Below are 19,985 nucleotides of genomic sequence, written 5' to 3'. Positions count from 1 at the left end.
ATAGCTATGTAATCTTCATAGCAGAACACTAAAATATCCTCTTTACTCAAAAGAAAAAGAAATTTTGACTCAGAGGATCATGATTTTTCAATCACTTTGTCTCCTGAATATAACCATTTAACAGGCAATTAAATCAAATGTAGTCACTGGAAAAGTAACTCAACATAATGTCTACTTAAATCAAGGACACTGTGCCAAATACATCGGCTCATTTTGGGTGCAAGGATCTTGAGTAAAATGTTCATGCCTGAGAGATAAATCTAATGAAAATTCACCATGGGCCAATCCATTGAACAACACGATTCCAGGGACAAATTGCATTCGTTGACTGAGAAGCCAATAAAATATATTTGCCCGAATCAGATCATATATTGGATAGATTTATATACAGACTGTTTATTAAAAGTGTATGCAAAAAATAGAAATACAAAATGTCAGTATACTTAGTTTGTACCTTTGATATGACATCATAAGGCAAATGACAGTAATTTTCCAGCCAGGAACAGGTGAGGATGATCTCTTGTCCTTCTGTGGAATATGTGCCTGGATGAGGCATTCTTTTGCCTTTCTTCCCTCAGTGAGTTTTGTGACTTTTGCCTTAAAGAATTCCTTTAAAGTTTACTGTTGGCATAAGTATTCCTTTACTAATCTTTCTGTTTCCTGTTTACACATTCTTATTAACATTCCATTCTTTTACAGCTTTCTTTTTAACCAAAACTATTACATTGGAACTTTGTTTTAACTACAGGAAATGAAGTTCACTTTTCTCTAAAAGTGAAGTTCTGCATGCTCTTTCTCTGACTTCTGCAATCTGCTGCAAATTATCTGTATGAATCTGTGACTATTTCTCAATGTTCTTTTTCCTCTTTCATTGAATTTACTTTCTTTCAATTGTGGACATCTGCAAATTTTCATCATTCCACAGCCTGTTCTATTCCTGACATTAATTCTAGGTATAATGGGAGGAACTATGCATTTCCCTTTGGAAGATTAATTATTTTGGCAGAAATAACACCCTTTACAGTACAATTATACTGGAAAAAAACCAAAATATTTCAGTACTTCAGAAAATACAAACAACATGATTTTTACTCAGTCAATGTTCATAGCGAGGCTGTGAGACATATGAGACATATGACCCAGTTTTCAGATGATACAACTGAGGCTCAGACAGCTTTCATGGGTTGCTCAGAATAACACAGCTAGAAAGTCGAAGATGTGGGATTTGATCCCAGAAAGGCAGAGCTCATGTTCCTAAACACCATACAGTGGTTGCCCTCTCACTTAAAAAAAGTAACTCATTTCAAAGGAAACAGTCATACAGCAAATTTACTATTCATAAATACTTGCTTATATGTTGAAACGTTGTTTTATAAGAAATACTTGCCATCAATAATATATGCGAAAATTATTCTTTTATATTGTATATGTGTTCAATGACATGTAAAAAAATGCCACAAGCTTAGAGGTTTAAACCAATACACATTTATTTTGCACATTTCCCATGGGTCAGGAGTTCAGGCACAATCTACCTGAAAATCCTGTACTCAGTGTCTCGCAAACCTGCAGTCAAGATGTTAGCTATGCTACACACTCACCTAAATGCTCAAATTGGGAAGGCTTGCTTCCCAGTCCCTTCAAGTTAGTAGCAAAAGTGATCCTCTTGCAATTATGGGACTGGGGTCTCCATATTTTTATTAGCTGCCAGCTCATCTATGAGCTCAGCTCTGTTTCTTGCCACGTGGCCCTCTCTACAGGTAGTTCACATTATGGATGCTTGCTTTTGTTGAGACCAGCAGAAGAGTATGCTAGGACAGAATCTTACAGAACAGATAATCATGAGAGTGACATCTCCTCGCCTTTACCCTGTAACATAACCTAATCAAAAGTGTGAAATTCCATCACCCTTGCCATATTCTGTTGGTTAGAAGCAACTCACTGGTTGTGTCCCCAACTAAAGAAGAGATGACCCAAGTTCCTGGATCTCCAAAAACGAGAAGTCATTGTGGGAGTCCCCTCAGGGTCTGTACAGAACACCGTTATGGTAATTTAAATCATTTTAAATATTAATACAAGTAATACTACACCTTGGTTTAAATTCAGGTGAAGAATTTTAGGGAGAGTAACCCTGTCCCATGATATCTTTTGAATTTGAGTGACTAGCTGCAAACTTTTATGGTCTTCTTTAGAGAAGTTAACAATGTAACTTTTGAATATTAATGTATACCAATGATACAGACTTGATCCCTCAGTCTTGCTCCTCTAAGACTCAAGCACTCACCTCCCAATTCATCCAATGAGGAAGACATTTCCTCCTGAAGCTCTTCCTCTGTCAGTCTTCCAAGTGGCAGAGCTGAAGGGAATAATGATTACAGTTACTTCTTAGATTGTTGGAAACAAAAAGCTGTAAGTGGAATATATTTCAGCTTTGATTACTTTATTGATGGTTGCTCAGTGATCGACCTGCACATAATTGATCTGGGGAGCCCCACGGTACTCAGTCTTTGCATCTAATTGAGATTTTAGTGAACAACACCTAGTGAATTGAGCATGACTTGAAGGGAAAAAAAAATAAAAAGATCCTTCTTGGCATTGCCCCCTATTAAATTCGACCCAGTTCACAATGCTGCTTGTTACTTTTTCATGCCATTCACTTCTAACTATGCCACTATCCACGGGGCTATTATCGCTTAGATTTAACTTGTACATATATATTTTTTTTCTATTTATAACAGTTTAAGAAGTTCTTACAAGTCTAGGGTGAAGTGAGTATGAAAGTATTAGTTATTGAGTACTACCAATTAAAAATAGGGTAACAAAATATATTCCATGTGGACGTGTACACACAACAAAGAGAATAAGAAATTCTGCATTTAAATAAATTATATTTCTTTGACAAAGGAAGGAGTGCTGGTACATAAGAATATGGAATTCAGGGCAGTTAAAAAATACTGATGTGCTTGGGTTATGCTCATACATTTAATGCCTAATATATTATTAAAGACAGCTCCAGGCAAAAGTTCTGCTCCAAAGATTGGTAAGGCTATTTTGTGGACCAAAATACCCAGTGAATAAACTGGCTTTGTGCACTCATATGCTCAGTCACAAGTTGGCATAACATTTAAAAAATTTTATGTTGCTTCAAGTGTGTGATAAAGATAACTTGATAATAATTCATATAGAGATAGATTTTATTTTACAGCATGCTTAAGACCTAACATTTGTCTTCAGTGTGATTGGCCTTCAGTCAGTGGTCTCAGTAGTATTCTTTGTGGTAAAGGAAGGGGAAAAAAACACAAATCTAAGTACTTTGTGTTTCACAAAGGGTTCACTTACCTCATTAGATCTGCAAAATAAGTCTAGAGAGCCATTTATTTACTTTCTACTTCAAAAATAGAAAAGAGATTGGAGGCACTCAGAATTTGAGAATATAACCCAGGTTCCATAACTCATGCCAAAATTTTTTTGGGGGGAAATACAAATTACAATGGTTATCACCCAATAGATTTCAAGTATCATCTCTCAATAGTATGTCAGAACACAAGGCACAATTAAATTACTAGACATTTCGGAACCCTACACAGTTGAGCTAAAATCACAGTTTCACAATTTATTAGATTCGGCAAATTAGTATTGTTATGTGACATCTCTGTGCCTTAAATGCCTCCTCTGCCAAAGGAATACTAGAATATCTATAACACAACATGGAGGCATTTAGCGAGATAGACTGTATGTTTATAATTCATATGGTTGGTCCAAACAATTGAAAGATATACTTCTATAATGTTGTGCCTGTGTTATAGCATCATTAAAGCCAGATTTATATCAGTTCAATATCTAGTAGGTTTCCCTTACAAACTGTATGGAACTTAGCTGGAGGGCAATATTCATGCTTTCTAATTGATTTATTTCCAATAAAATCTAGCATGATGTTTCACTTATGGTGAGTTAGAGAATGATACTTGTTTAGAAGGTTTGCTCAGCATGTCTTTATTCTGAAAACAGCACCCCCCTGGCTGAAGTTGTGATAAATGGAGTCCTTCCCTTAGATGGAACTGAAAAAAAGAATGTATTTTCCATGGTGTCAAGAAAAGGAATTTGTGAGTATAGATATTCTTGGTGACTACTGGTTTGGGCACTTGGAGAAAATGGTCAAGGATATAAATGGGTAGTACAGAAGGGAATAAAATAGCTCCTCACTGTGTGAATATTGTAATCTCTTAAACCTGTGACTCTTATTACTTTATATGTAGCAAAAACTTATTGCAAATATGATTAACTTAATGATCTTGATATAGTGAGAATATCCTGGTTTGTTCTGTAGACCCATCACAAAGATCCTTATAGGAAAGAGGTAGGAGAGTCAGAGTCAGAGAGAGAGACTTAAATATGCTACCTGGCTGGATTTGAATATGGAGGAAGGGGCCCTAAATCAAGGAATACAGATGGCTTATACAAGTTGCAAAAGGCAAGGGATGGATTCTCCTTTAAAGCCTCCAGAAATTTCTCTTGTTCTCTTGAAATTTAGTTATGTAGGACCTCAGATAGGTTCTATTTAAGAATGTAGTTCTGTCACCTCAATCAAAAAATAGACATTCAGTAGGTATTTGTGAAAATTAATAGTAGGCATTGTAAAAACACAGTTTAAAAACTGAATGTGCTTAGAAGCAACGATAAAGAATTAATATCACTTATCTTGAGGCTGATGAAGGGGAGGCTTCTAAATCCATCAACAATTACTGCTGTCCACACTTACTACCTTGGACTTGAGAAGAGAAATTATGAAAAGAAGCAAAAGATTAAAAAAAGATCGTGTTCTTGATTCACAGGACCACCCTAAATATTAATTGGATGATGTACAAAAGAAAATTAACTATTTTATCCTACTTCCAAATCTAAAGTATGTAATTTAACTTGAATCCCATAAAACAAAGAGCATATATGTAAATGTATAAACTTGTAAGAACACAACCCAATGTGTGTGTGTGCCTGTATGTATATATATTTTCTACAGATATTTTATTAAAATAGAAACCCACTATTATTTGAGTAGTATACAAGTATTTAATCTTGTATATCTATATACATATTAGAAAAATAATTGAAATGTAATAAACACTGTATTTTATTTTTAAAATTTTTTTGCATATTTACTTAATTTGAGAGAGAGAGAGAGAGAGAGAGAGACTGAGCAGGAAGATGGGCAGAGAGAGAGGGAGAAAGAGAATCCCAAGCTGGCTCTGTGCTGACAGCATGGAGCCTGATCTGGGGCTCGATCTCACAAACCTTGAGATCACGACCTAAGCTGAAATCAAGAGTTGGAGTTTTAACCGACTGAATCACCCAGGCACCCCAACACTAGATTTTAATATAGTACTCAAATATAGAAGATTTAAATCAATCTCAATAACGCATAGTAACGTTGTGAGTTTGGGCAAGAAATAAACTCTCATCAAATATCATTAAAAAAAATTTTTTTAACGTGTATTTATTTTTGAGACAGAGAGAGACAGAGCATGAACGGGGGAGGGGCAGAGAGAGAGACACACACAGAATCGGAAGCAGGCTCCAGGCTCTGAGCCATCAGCCCAGAGCCCGATGCGGGGCTCGAACTCACGGACCGCGAGATCATGACCTGAGCTCAAGTCGGATGCCCAACCGACTGAGCCACCCAGGCGCCCCTAATTTTAAATATATATTCAACATAGGGGTGCCTGGGTGGCTCAGTCAGTTAAGCATCTGACTTCAGCTCAGGTCATGATCTCGTGGTCTGTGAGTTCAAAGCCACACATAAGGCTCTGTGCTGACAGCTCAGAGCCTGGAGTCTGCTTCTGATTCTGCATCTCTCTCTCTCTCTGCCACTCTCCTACTCATTCTCTGCCTCTCTGTCCCTCAAAAATAAAAATAAACATTAAAAAATGTATTCAATATATTTTTTACCATTTAATTTAATTTAATTTAATTTATTTTTTAGTTATATCCAAGTTAGTTAGCATATAGTGCAACAATGATTTCAGGGGTAGATTTCTTTTTTTTTAAATTTTTTTTTTTCAACGTTTTTTATTTATTTTTGGGACAGAGAGAGACAGAGCATGAACGGGGGAGGGGCAGAGAGAGAGGGAGACACAGAATCGGAAACAGGCTCCAGGCTCCGAGCCATCAGCCCAGAGCCTGACGCGGGGCTCGAACTCACGGACGGCGAGATCGTGACCTGGCTGAAGTCGGACGCTTAACCGACTGCGCCACCCAGGCGCCCCAGGGGTAGATTTCTTAATGCCCCTTACCCATTTAGTCCATCCCCCGTCCCACAACCCCTCCAGTAACCCTATGTTTGTTCTCCATATTTAAAAGTCTCTTATGCTTTGTTCCCTTCCCTGTTTTTACATTATTTTTGTTTCCCTTCCTTTATGTTCATCTGTTTTGTCTCTTAAAGTCCTCATATGAGTAGTGTCATATGATTTTTGTCTTCCTCTGATTAATTGCACTTAGCATAATACCTTCTGGTTCCATCCACGTAGTTGCAAATGGCAAGATTTCATTCTTTGCCGAGTAATACTCCATTGTATATGTGTGTATATATGTATATTTGGGCTCTTTCCATACTTTGGCTATTGTTGATAGTGCTGTTATAAACACTGGGGTGGAAATGTCCCTTCGAAATAGCACACCTGTATCCCTTGGATAAATACCTAGTAGTGCAATTGCTGGGTCGTAGGGTAGTTCTATTTTTAATTTTTTGAGGAACCTCCATACTGTTTTCCAGAGTGGCTGCGCCAGCTTGCATTCCCACCAACAATGCAAAAGAGATCCTCTTTCTCAGCATCCTTGCCAACATCTGTTGTTGCCTGAATTGCTAATGTTACCCTTTCTGAAAGGTGTAAGGCGGTATCTCATTGTGGTTTTGATTTGTATTTCCCTGATGATGAGTGATGAGCATTTTTTCATGTGTCAGTTGGCCATCTGGATGTCTTCTCTGGAGAAGTGTCTATTCACTGCCCGTTTCTTCACTGGATTATTTGTTTTTTGGGTGTTGAGTTTGATAAGTTCTTTATAGATTTTGGACACTAACCCTTTATCTAATATGTCGTTTGCAAATACTGTCTCCCATTCCGTTGGTTGCCTTTTAGTTTTTCTGATTCTTTCCTTCTCTGTGTAGAAGCTTTTCTATTTTGATGAGGTCCCAGTAGTTCATTTTTGCTTTTGTTTCTCTTGCCTCCAGAGATATGTAGACATCTAGTTTGAGCCAAGAACTATTATCTACTGATGAGATATAATAAATGTACCATAATGGTTAAAAAAAAAAAGAAAAGTAAAAAAAAAGGAAGGAGGAAAAGGAAGTAAAGAAAGAAGGAAGAATTATGGCCACCTTATCCCTACACTTATGAAACCACTGGATAAAAAACGTTGTATACCTTTGTAATGATAATATGATGTATTAAATCTATGAACCCAAAATGCCATGATGAAAGATCAAATTGAATTATGAAAGTAAATGCATACCCAAGAGAAGAATGACACATTAGCTCATTTTTAAGAATAAGTACTAATTCACCAGAGCAAGAATAGAGGAGGGAGCAATTAAGGAATAAAAAATATGTGAATATTCATTGACACTCCTGGGTGTCTCAGTTGGTTAAGCATCTGACTCTTGATTTCCACTCAGGTCATGATCTCATGGTTTGTGAGATCAAGCCCCATATCATCTACTAACAGCACAGAGCCTGCTTGGGATTCTCTCTCTTTCTCCCTCTCTCTGCCCCTCAGTGCTTGCATGCTTTCTCTCTCTCTCTCTCAAAATAAATAAGCATTTTTAATATGTAAATATTTGTTAAATATCATCTTATATCTATGGGCACATGATATAAGACACAAGATGGAGAGTGACAGAAAAAAAGGCTGATTCCTTACTTGTGGAATAATACCAGCATCTCTGGTTTGTTAAAGAGCTAATTTAAACAATGAATACTGAAGATATTCTATGCCCAGTTATAACTATATTTTTAACTTCACTGCCTAAATCTCACTCTGCTGTACCTAGATCTTTTATTAGGTCTGTATGTTTCAGTACTTCATTCCTTTTTATGGTTAAATAATATTCCACTTATTCCTTGATACACCACTTTTTTTTTTTTTTTTATCCATCCATCAGTTGGTGGATATTTTCATTCATCGGCTATTATTAACAATGCTGCTACGGAAATTTCTGTACAAGTTTTTATGTGAACATATGTTTTTCATTATCTTGGGTATATAAACACAAGAGTAATTTCAGGTTGATATGGCAACTCTATGTTTAACTGGGGAATTACCAAACTGTTTCCAACAGAGATTGTGCCATTTTACATTCTTACCGGCAATGTATGTGTTCTAATTCCTCCACACCCTCACTAACTCTTGTTATGTTTTGTTTCATTGATGATATCTATCTCAGTGGATGTTAAGTGGTATCTCATTATGACTGTGATTTACATTTCCCTAATAGTTAATGATTTTAAGTATCTTTTCATTCACTTGTTGACCATGCATATATTTATTTGGATAAATGGCTATTGAAATACTTTGTTCATTTTTAAATTATTTTGAATTTCTATGGTTGATTTCTAATGATTCTTTATACATCCCAGATTCTAGGTGCTTATCAGATACATGATTTTTAGATTTTTTTTTATTTTGTAGTTTGTCTTTCACTTCCCTGATAGTGTCCTTTGATGCATAAAATTTTAGATTATGATAAAATCCAATTTAGCTATTTCTCTATATTTTGCTTATACTTTTGGTGTCATATCTAAAAATCCATTGTCTATCCTAAAGTGACAAAGACATAGCCTGTGTTTTCCCTATGAGTTTTATAGTTTTAACTACTTCATTTAGCCTCCATCCATTTTGAGTTAATTTGTACATTCTGTGTGGATTTAGGATCCAAAGTTATTCTTTTAAACAAAATTTTAACGTTTATTTATTTTTGAGAGACAGAGCATGAATGGGGAGGAGCAGAGAGAGAGGGAGATACAGAATCTGAAGCAGGCTCCAGGCTCTGAGCCATCAGCACAGAGCCCAATGCAGGGCTCGAACTCAAGAACTGGGAGATCATGACCTGAGCCTAAGTCAGACGCTTAACTGAGCCATCCAGGCACCCCACGAAAGTTATTCTTTACATGTGGATTTCTAGTAATCCTAGAACCACTTGTTGAAAAGACTTTTCTTTCCTCATTGAATGTTCTTGGCACGCTTTTCTAAAATCAAATGTCCACAGATACATGTGTCTATTTCTGGGTTCCCAATTTAACTGTATGGTTCTGTGTGTACATATTATGGCAAACTGCATGTCTTAAATACCATGGCTTTGTGGTAAACTTTGAAATAGGATATTTTGTGTTCTCTACACTTGGTTTTTTTTTTCAGGATTGTTTTGACTATTCTGGGAAACTTACTAATCCATATGAATTTTAGGATCAGCTTGTATATTTTTTCCATTAAAGTTATTGAAATTTTTTATAGAAATTATGTTGAATATATATTTCAATGTGTAGAATATTTCCATCTTTTGCCTATTAAGTCTTCCAATCCAAAAACACGAGTGTCTTTCCATTTATTTTGGTCTTCTTTATTTCAATAATTTTCTGTTTATTTCACTATACTCATCTGATACTTAGGATAAATTCATTTTAATATATTTTTATTATATTTGATAATATTCTGAATGAAATTATTTTCTTAATTCCATTTTCAGTTGTTCATTCTGAGTGTAAAGAAATACTACAGATTTGTGTATATTGTTCTTGCAGCCTGGAACCGAGCTGAACTCATCTATCAGCTCTAATGTGTGTGTGTGTGTGTGCATGTGTTCCTTAGGATTTTCTCTACAGATTATGCGATCTGTCAATAGAGATAATCTACTTCTTCCTTTCCCATCTGGATGTCTTTATTTCATTTTCCTCCCTAATTGCCTTGACTAGAACCACCCGTACAATGTTGAATAGAAATGACAAGAGCAGACATTCTTGTGTGATTCCTGATCTTAGGAGGAAAGTTTTCAGTCTTTCATCATTAAATATGATGTTAGCTGTGGGTTTATGTGGGTGCCCTTTATCACATAGAAGAATTTAACTTTTATAATGAGTTTGTTGAATGTTTTTATCATGAAAGGATATTATTTTGTTTTTTGTTATTTTGTTCAAATGAGTTTCATGCATCTACTGAGATGGTCAAGTGCCTTTCATTGTTTTTGTTCTTTATTTTATTAATATAATTTATTATATTACATATTTCCTATTAATTTTTGTACATTGTCCCAACCTTATATTTCTGGAATAAATCCCTTTTGGGCATGGTATATAATACTTTTCATATGTGGCTGGATTTAATTTGCTAGTATTTTGTCAAAGAGTTTTGCATTTATATTCATAAGTGATACTGTTCCGCAGGTTCTTTTCTTGTAATATCTTTATTGAATGTTGTTATCATGGTTATATTGGTCTCATAATATGAGTTAGGAATTGTAGTATTTTATTTTTAAAAGTGTTTGTAAAGTATTGGTGTAATTTTTTTTTATAAATGTCTAGTATAATTCACAAGTAAAGCCGTATCTTCCTGAGTTTTTGTTTTTATTTTTGTTTTTTTTTGTTTGTTTTTGTTTTTGTTTTTTTTTTTGGAGGGGGGTTATTTTGTTTTCTGATTTTTGTAAATCACTAATGCAAATTCTTATTATGAATCTATTCACATTTTTTTATTTCTTCTTGAATCAGGTTTGGTAGTCAGTGTCTTTCTAGAAAATTGCTAATTTTAACAAGGTTATCTCATTTGTTGGCATATAAGTATTCATGGTGCACACCTGAAGTTCTTTTGATGTTGTTGTTTTCATTTTTGTATGGTGGATACTGATGCCCTCTCTTGGATTTTTGATTTCCATAATTTGAATCTTCTCTATTTTTTTCTTGCTCAGTCTAGATAAAGTTGGCAAATTTTGTAGATCTTTACAAAGAACTAATTTTTGACCAACTATTCATATCTTTTACTGCCAATTGACCTGTCTTCTAGTTTACTACTTCCTTCTTCTGTCCACTGAAGTCTACTGTTGATTGCTATAGTGAACTTCTAATTTTTAATTAATGTATGTCTTTACACTCTCTTTAAGTTCCTTAGACATGGTTGGAACATGGTTGCATTTAGCTCTTTGAATAAATATATTTAAACAGCTGACTAAAGTTTTTGTCTGGCAATTCTACCATGCTTCCTTGAAGAAAATTTCTATTTATTCTTCCCTATCCCCCAGGGTTTGTTTATGTCATTGCTTATTGTAGTTTGTTCTTTTCAGTATCTTTTTAAGACTAATTCTAGAAAGTATATATTCCTTGTCATGTGTGGCCACTGAAGTTTCTTCATGATTAGCTTAGTGGTTAGCTAAAAATTAAAGAGAGATTTCCCTAAATACCTGAAATCAGTAAGTCTCTTCATCTTCGTGAGATGTCTATGTGCATGCTGTAGCACACGTTCAACTCTCAGTAAGGCCATTTACCACTCTGCCTTGGCTTTTAATTCCTGCCTGTATAGTTTCAAGATCAATTGGGAGTGAGAGGTGAGAGGTTAAGCCCTTCTCAGGGCTTCCCTAGGCATCTGCACAGCTCCACAAATGTGCATGACATTTTAGACTCTTAGAAATATGTTGGAGCTTTTCAAAGTTTCTGTGATGTCTTCTGTTGGCCAAATTAGATTCCGAAAAACTCATATTTAAAGTCCTAACCCCCTATGTGATTGTATCTGGAGATAGGGTCTTTGGGAAGTAATTAAGGTTAAATGAGGTTATAAAAGACTTTGATGGGACTGTGGCCGTATAAGAAGAGGAAGAGAGAGAAATATTTCTCTATCTCTCTCTTTTCCATGTGAAGACACCGTGAGAAGGTAACCTTCTACAAGCTAGGATGCGAGCCCTCACCAGAAATGAACCATGTTAGCACGCAGATCTGTCTTCAAGACTCTAGAACTGTAAGAAATACATTTCTGTTGTTTAAGACACCCAGTCTATGGTATTTTGTTATGGCAACATCTTAGTCTTCAGCTTTTTCCTATATGCTTTTGAGCAGTTTATTATGTGGATCAATTTTTATCCTTTATCTCCAGCCTCTGCAACATTAAAACACCTCCCTATAAATATTTTCAACAAATGCATCCCAGGAGAGCTTTTAGTGATACATGAGTTTGAGTCAAATCTAATAAAAACAAGACTTTCAAGTGGGGTATTTCCAGGGAATCACCACATAGGTAAAAAAAAATGCCCCCTTTTTTTTCATAATGAGAATTTTTGAAAAATCATAATCTGAACCAAAATCAAGAGTCAGATGCTTAACCAACTAAGCCACCAAGGCACCCCTATTATTTATTTTTAATGCACTCTCAATATTTTAAAATCTAGAATTCTAGCCTCTTCATAATATTTGGAAATCTACAATACTAAAACTGTGCCTATAATATCAAAAGATCAAGGAAAACACGGCAATAGCTGGGTTGCTGCGTTGTGTCTTTCCTTATAATTTTATCGCCTCTTTCTCTGTTAGCCATGTCTGTCCAGCCCTCCTTTTGTTATTCAGATGGTCCCTGTAGGATCTGGGCAATCACCTATGATAAATTATTACTGGAATATATTATGTGATATTATAATAAACTCAATTTTCTAGAAAAATTAAATTTCTCAATATATGTCTGTGATGAGGGGCCCATAGTTGATGTTGTAAATTAAAAATATGTAGATTATGACCTACTTAATAAGGAGCCACAAGCCACCTAAATGGACTTAGCAAGTAGCTCCTTCAGCATACAAGATCCCACTTTGAGGAAGTGCAAACCCAGGGGTCATTTTGATTGAAAGTTCTGTTTCATTGCACTCACAAAAAAGAAGTAAAGCCACAAGATGTATCACCTACAGATACTATAAATCAGCTGGGGGTGGGGAGGGTGTGCAATCAGATGAAGGAAGGACAGTCCTCTGTCCCAGATCACAGAGACCAGGAGAGAGAGCAGGGTAGCAAGCACCTATTACTTGCAAGGTGTCTGGGGAGGAGGTCACTAACCTCTTGCAGCCTCAACTCTAAGTGATTATTTTAAAAGGTGCCCTGGGAAAAGCAGAGTGGGAATTTATGGCAGGAATCCTAAACTCAGGTCCTTATCTAAGTGTCCAGACTCTGGGTGTGAGTAGGGTTCTCATGTTGTAAAACGTTAGGCAGCAACTCAAACTAGTGGTTTTCTCATCAGAATGGAATTCTCCCTTTCAAATGTTATTAGGGAATGTGAAAACATATTTACTTGTGTATGTTAATTTGCTTAAAGTTTACAGATAGTCTTTTAAGGTCCCTTTTCTCTTTTTTAACAATCTGGTTCTGACACAGGTTTATAACCTAAATTTGAACAATCCGTGTCATTTGACAAATTCTAACCAAATAATTTAAAATGATCCCAGATTTGTAGTGCCTCCAGACAGTCAAATGATAGCAAAAAATCTTGTTCAGAGTAACTCAACTTTAACGTATGTGCACCATATTTCCATTCTGTAAAAAATATGACTTCATAGTCAAAAGTCAAAAATCAGCTAAGGAAATAAGGCAAAATGATTTATAGCTAATAAAACAAAATTGGTATCAGATTTTGAGTTAAAATGCTTATGATATTTTAATTATGAGAAGTAATGAGATGGATATATTTACAGAAGTAAAAATGGTATGAATATCTAAGAAATAAACATGTAGATTTTAAAATAAGAAAGAAAATAAATGTGGTTACAAATTTTAAATAAAGTAGGAATATAAATGTATGTACATACATGTGTACATATGTATGTGTAATCATTTAAATTATTAAAATATAAATACATAGCAGATATGAAACAGAAGAGTATTGATTACATTAAAGGACTCATGAAATGGGTTTAAATGTAAAGACTGTAACAGATTTTAGGAAGAAAGAAAACAAAATGAAAATATAATAGGAACTGAAGAGACATGGAAATTCAAGACAGTAAGATAAATGTACATTAAATTAGAGTTTCAAAAATACATCCAATGAAGAAAATATTTAAAAGACTGAGATCCAAGAAATTTCCAGAATTGTTGAGAAATGCTAATTCCCAGACCTAGCAACCTAAAGCAAATCAGTAAGCGTAATATTCCTAATTATAATCCCAGGAAGGATAAATAAAATAAATTCACACCTACACATAAAGTAATTAAACCACGGAATTACTAATGCCAAAGAAACTTTCTATGAAGCATCTAGAAAATACACACACACACACACACACACACACACAGTATACAAATCTTACTGACAGCTGACTTCTCAATAGCAACAATTCAGCCAAATTCAGAGAAATGAATTGTCTAGTTACCTGTATGAATTTGTTTATGTAAAGAAAAAAAGCAGAAACAAAAGGTGATGATATAAATCTGCATGATTATGACATAATGTTTTTATATTCATACACAGTTGGTGACTATTTATGACTACAGATTTTGGGGAACACCAAATATATAAATAAAAATAATCAAATTATTTACACTGGACAAAAGACTACAACCCATGGGGATGTATTTAAGGGAAGCAAGCACATTTACTATTTTCTTAAAAAATTAAAATAGTGTAAACCCTAATAACACATAAATTGTAGCACAGTCTAGTGGAATATTACTGCCAGTAAGAGTAAAAGCAATGAAGATAATATGGTAACATACAAAATGCTTAAGTAAAAGATGAAAATAGAAACCGTTTAACTGATACATTAGTATTATTTAATAGCAGGCGTACATCTAAACAAGGCCTCAGAGGAAATTGATTGCAACTAATTTTACATTATTCCATTTTTATTTCTAGTAAAATATCCATAAGACATGTTCTGCTGTGAATTATCTTTTTTGTAAATTTGTTTCAATGATTTCAGTTAATCATGATCAGCATACGAATATTGGATAACAAAGAATTCATAAGATTATATTAGATTCTATTTATACATGGAATAAATCAAGATGTCTTCCATGAAGTATTTATAATCTAATAAGGATAAAAGATGACCAAAATACAAAGATAAACCTGTTATATTATGATTTGTTTACAAAACTTCAGAAATGGACTCCGCATACATTTAGCAAACATAGAATTTATTAAAATGTTTTAGAAGGAATTATACAATGTAAGAGGAAGTCCAAGAACCATTTAGGAATGGATGAGATATATGTCAATTTCAGAGATCAAGCTAGAAGTTTGTTGTGTTCCTTTTCTATAGCTAGCTGACTGTTATAATAAATTACTACACACACAGTGGCTGAAAACAACATGACTGTATCATCTTACAGGTCTGTACACAGTTTGAGAGTCTGAAATGGGTCCTACTGAGCTAACAGGTGCAGCAAGCTACCCTCCTTTCCAGAGGCTCTATGGGGAGAATTGATTCCCTTACCTTTTCCAATTGTGAGAGGATGCTCAGGTTCCTTAGTTAAGCTTCTTCCTCCATCTGCAAAGCCTTCTCACGTTCTCTTTTCTGATTTTCCCTCTTCACCCTCTGTCTTCCACCTTTAAAAACCCTTGCAATTACACTCGGCTCACCTGGATAACATTCACAGGTTCTAGGGATTAAAACATGGATCCCTTTTGTTTTTTTGTTTGTTTGTTTGCTTGTTTGTTTGTTTGTTTGTTTTAGGGAGAAAGTGAGGTGTTCACTACCACACTTATCAACAGTACTGTCACTGGAATAAATTATCTCTTTATTTTTCTGTCTTTCCACTCAAGATTTGAAATTCCAACAGAGAAAGCACGAATAGCCCACGGTGGATCACTATATCCACTAGTTGGGTCTGGGGTGGAATTGTCATTCCCATCAACTCTGTGCTAAATGAGACAATTACTTCAAAGTAAATTGAGCTTCTGCTACTATGGGAGCAAGAGGAATGAATGCAAGAAGACATTGAATAACAAATGCCCAATATGATTAGTAAAACGTAAACAAACTGGCAAACATTGAAGCATAACATTATCAGTAGTATCAACATGTATTTTCCAAAGTGTGTTCCTCAGTATGTTAGTAGACTGATATGACTGCATACAAAGAAGAAGAAAAATATAATTGTTTCACTGTCACATATTTTTGAAAATTATCCTTTTCTTTGATATTTATTCAATAAATCAGTAAACTAAAGTGCTGTGAAATTTTATAGTGAAGTAATCTGAACAGTTTTTCTACCCTATTAGAGTAAGGAAACTTTTGCTTCTGCATTTCCTTCTTAATTCCAGCGAAACGCCCCAGAAGACCCATGCTTTGGGAGAGAATTCATTAGAATGACTTTCCTGAGTGCCACTGGATGAGACAACGTCAGTTTGTACAAGAAAAATCTGAAATCTGAAAAGTCATATTGTGCATTTAAAGTAAAACATCCACTTCAAGATATTTCTACTGATGGGAGCAAGTGGAGTATCACAGAGGGATGGAATAACTCCACTCACTGAAAATATGCCTTCTGAACAAGGATTATGTTATTTTATTTAGCATTATTTTGAAAGATTTTGTTTGTTTTTGTTTTGTTTTGTTTCTACATAACTACATAAAAGCAACTGTTACTATGTTCCACTGATGTTGAACATATCTTTTAAAAGCATTTCCTTAGTTTTGAGCCCTCAGTGGTAAATATGTAAGAGTTCTCAAGGTTCCCTTATCTCCATCCTGGATATAAAATGTATACAATTTAACTGTGAAATGTAGTTGTACTGTGTTCTTCGAAACATGACTTTTCTTAACATTGATTCAATTTGCATTTGTTGAATGTATGATTTATTATTTAGCCTCTGGAAATAAAAGCACAGTGGGAGGAAATCAGAAAGCAAATCCAAGTGGCTCGGAATGGTAATTTCAGTTCATTTCCTTAATCTATATTGCCTCTCAATGTTTAGTAAAATGAAGACAATATGTGGTTTTCAGTTTTTCTCTTCCTTGACATTAGTTGAGCAAGTATTTATGATGTGCAGGTTATACATAAGATATTAGGTTTTGTATGTTGTGGATACAGTAATTAATAAGATACAGTCTCGACAATGCATTAGTCTAGACCCTTGAGAGACAGACAGAAGAATGAACAATTTTAAAGAAAAACATAAAAGAGATAAAAAGTGTTATGAAGTTTCAATAGCAAAAGGAGAAATTTTTGTAGTGGGTTGGCTTGTTTTAAATAACAGTTTTTTGAAAGAGTGTCACCAAATAAAGCAATATTCATGTGAGTTGGATTTTGCCCAAGAAGCTGAGGGTGTAACAAAAAAAAAAAAGGTTTGGATTATTGGTAGATACAGAGTTAAAAGCAAAAGCAAAGGAAAAATAATATGGATGATCTTGAGGGAAACGGTTGTAGTCCAGACAGCAGGAATATGAGATGTATGAAAGGAAAATTTGAAAGAAAAGGTTCTAAACAGTAACTGAGTCCATGGAATCTTGGTGCTTAAACACTCAACGGTCAAATTGTTAGAGAATAGGAAAGTATTGAAGATCATTGAGCAGAGAAGTGAACATAACCTCTAGCACGCTTTTGGAAGACTGCTCCAGGACTTTGGTGGGAGGGCAGTTGAATAACAGGGTAAGATCAAGTAACACAAAGTCAAGCTAGAACTTATCCAGTCAAGAGATCATGTGACCTAGAATGTGAAGACGATGGGGAAACAAAAAGTAACGGAAGCTGAGAGAGAGACAGTGGAAAACGTTTGAATAAATAGAATAAACAAGAGACTGCATCTGATAAGGCAAGAGATTCCCTCATGTTTTGCCATTTTCCATGAACAAAACCACAGCCAGTGAAATCTCTTTGCCCAGCCCTTATACTTACCCATCTAAGTGAACATGGTTGAAAAACAAATGCACAAGCACGATTACTGGTCTCTATATTCATGGCCTCTGACCTCAACCTCCAGTGCTTTTGAAATACCACCAGTCACTCCTAATACCTCCAGAGGCATTTTGCTCTCCTAACTCTCCTAGAAAAGTTTTTTTCCCCCCAAACTTCTATATACGTACAAATCGTTGGGGCATTTTAATACTAAGTCCAGATTTTGACTCAGTAAGCTTGAGGACAGACTTATAATTCTGCATTTCTTTTTCTTTTTAAGTTCATTTATTTATTTTGAGAGACAGAGGGTGTGAACAAGCGGGGGAGAAGCAGAGAAAGGGAGAGAGAGAATCCCAGGCGGGCTCAGCACTGTCAGCACAGAGCCTGATGTGGGGCTTCAACTCATGAACCATGAGATCATGACCTGAGCAGAAGTCAGATACTTAACCATCTGAGCAAATTCTGCATTTCTAACAAACTCCTAATGATGTTGACACTGCTTTTTTGCTTGGACCACACCCTTGGGAAGATATTCTTGATGACTATTCCATATTCTTCTCTCTCCTAAGCCCATACCCTCTCCCCATCCTTGCTTTCAGTTAATGATCCTGCTCCTGACTTCACTGAACCAGTCAATATAGAAGGTGACAGTCTCAGAATCATACTTTCTTACATAACATCCTCTTTCATCTTTACAATCTGACTGGCTGTTAATCACCATGTATGTTCTTAATGAAAGCCATTGCCTTCCTCTGTAGGGAGATCCCATCTCCTATTATCTACTGAAGGACATTTCCCCCCAAATTTTCCTCCTCTTGGTCTTATACTGTGGATTTTCCACATTCTTCTGCTTTGCTGAGTGCAGGTACACATAAGAAGCAGGTAGCAATTCTCTCTTAACTGCACTCCAAACTTTTGCTACCATCATGCCCCTGAAACTGCTCCTGTCAAATTACCAATAAATTCCATGTACAAAAGCCAGCAATCAATTATTAGCCAATACATTGCTTGAACTGCTTTGCATTTGACACATTTTATCAGTCTCTTAACAGTTTCCAGATTATCTCTGGGCTTTTTTCTTCTCATAGGGTGCTCAATCTCTTTGGCAAGTGTCTTGACCATATAATATTACTTCATAAAGACTTAATCCTTACTTCTCCCCTCTTCCTGTCCCCTGTCTTCCCCTCCTCTCCTCTCTCTGCTCCTCTCCCTTTGCCTTTTGTTTCCTTCTAGTCCCTTGTCTTCTCTATTCTATATTCACTACCCTATATCTAATCACGTATCATCACTTCAAATTTCATCTTTATTTCTAACTGTATGTGTCCAGCCGACAACTTGCTCCTGAAACACAAATCCTTATAAGTACCATTGGTTGTCTCTAAACACAGGATTGTAGATATCTCAACCCAACATTTCCAAAAGAAAACTCCTATACGCCCTGTTCTGCCACATTTGTTTGACCCTCAGTTTTATTCATCTTTGCCAATGGCAATCCATTCCTGTGGATAACTTCTGGTCAATCTTAATTTCTCACAGTTGAATTCAATCAGTGAGGAATTCTGTTGGATGGACCTCCAAGATTTGTCCAGAAGCTGAGCACTTTTTACCACCTCCACTGCTACCCTTTGGTCTAAATCACTATCTTTTCTCAGATGAACTACTGAAATAGACTCCTAATTAGTCTATCTCTGCCTCCAACAGCAGCCAGAATTACCTCTTAAACATGCAAGTCAGATTCTCAGCTTGAACCCTGTAATAGCTCTCAACTTCAATCAGAGTGAAAGCCAGAGCTTTTACAATAACCTACAAGATTTTGCATGACCTCTCTATCCGAATATATCATCTCTCTAATCTCATCTCCCACAGTTCACTTAGCTGCCCTTCACCTAGCCCCCAGCCATCTATTCAGCACTTCCTTGCTGTTGTTCCAACACATCAGGCATATTCCTAAGAGCATTCACACCTTTGTATTCAGTTTCCTTTACCTGGTAAACTCTTTCCCAGATTAAACTATTGTTTAATCTCATCATATTCTTTAGATCTTTTCAAAGAAGGCCAATCTCTTTATTTAGTAATGAAAAAGTTTCCTCATTTTGCTGGGTTTCTTTGGGCCACACCAATTATCATCTTTTACATTTCTGT

General features: G+C 35.4%; 1 long non-coding RNA gene across 2 annotated transcripts in view; it reads left to right on the top strand.

Moving 5' to 3' along the window:
• The first annotated feature begins 500 nt into the window (after positions 1-500).
• The window catches only part of LOC132668520 (uncharacterized), a 60,962-nt gene continuing 41,477 nt past the window's right edge, over positions 501-19,985 (top strand). For both annotated transcript variants that reach the window (XR_009605593.2, XR_013555883.1), the window contains exons 1-2: positions 501-577; positions 4,006-4,100. This is a non-coding gene — a long non-coding RNA (uncharacterized LOC132668520). The remainder of the gene's footprint in view (positions 578-4,005; positions 4,101-19,985) is intronic.

The sequence above is a fragment of the Panthera onca genome, chromosome B3, assembly GCF_046562875.1.
Source record: "Panthera onca isolate mPanOnc1 chromosome B3, mPanOnc1 haplotype 2, whole genome shotgun sequence".
NCBI lineage: Eukaryota > Metazoa > Chordata > Mammalia > Carnivora > Felidae > Panthera > Panthera onca.
This window is presented reverse-complemented; position numbering and strand designations above follow the sequence as displayed.